We start from the raw sequence: 1,006 nt of genomic DNA on the forward strand, positions 1-1,006 counted from the left end.
AAATTAATTATATCATTTCATAAATCTCTATAAAAAATCATTTAGAACCCTTAATAAGGTTTACCACTTCAATTACTTAATTATCATTCAATTATTTTCAGTTATTACAGCATTATTATATTTATAATAATCTTCCTTTTAATAAAAATTATTCCTTTAATTAATTCTTCAATACCCAAAATCTTTACCATTTCAACAAAAAAAAAAAGAAGAAAAAGAAAAAATTCCCACTTCCATAAAATTAACAAGTAAATTCTGTCGTTTCATCAAACTACACCTATAAAAAATCATTTTAAACCCTTAATAAGGTTTACAACTTCAATCTTAGTTATCCTTCAATTATTTAAGCATTAACAATAAGTCCACCTCCAAACAAATTCAATTATTACAGCATAATCATATTATAATAGTCTTCCTCAGAAAAAGAAACACATTTAAAACATTTTTAACCCACCATATTTTGTCATATTTATATCTAACTTTAGCTAAGAATAAATCCACCTCCTTCAACCATTATTAAATCAAAAAAAAAAAAAAAGAAAAAAGAGAAAAAGAAAAAGAAAAAAGAGAGCCTTTAGGACCTAAATTCCCGCTCTTTTAATTAAGTCAAACAAATTCAATTATTACAACATTATCATAATTGTACTTCCTTAGTCATTAAATCAGAAAAAAAACCTTTAAACCATTTTTAACCCATCCAATAACATTTAATGTCATATTTATATCTAACTCGGGGTTTCTTTCTAAGCCAGGTTGATATTAAGGCATTTCGACTATGAAACCTCAAAGTTTGATTACAAAACTTAATCACTTCAAGCTGAACAAAATTCTCTCCCCTTTCTGCCAATATAATCTGAATATCAATCTTTGTTGTATTTAACAATTGAAATAAGTCCAAGTAATTTTGTGTAAAATTAGTTTGCTTAATAGTTACCACATTTAGTCCCAGTATAAGTTCACAATTAAGTTGCTCTGGCTCTTGAAATTGTATATCTTGATATATAAA

This window comes from Protobothrops mucrosquamatus, unplaced genomic scaffold (genome assembly GCF_001527695.2).
Source record: "Protobothrops mucrosquamatus isolate PMUCROS unplaced genomic scaffold, P.Mucros_1.0 scaffold2015, whole genome shotgun sequence".
Classification (NCBI taxonomy): domain Eukaryota; kingdom Metazoa; phylum Chordata; class Lepidosauria; order Squamata; family Viperidae; genus Protobothrops; species Protobothrops mucrosquamatus.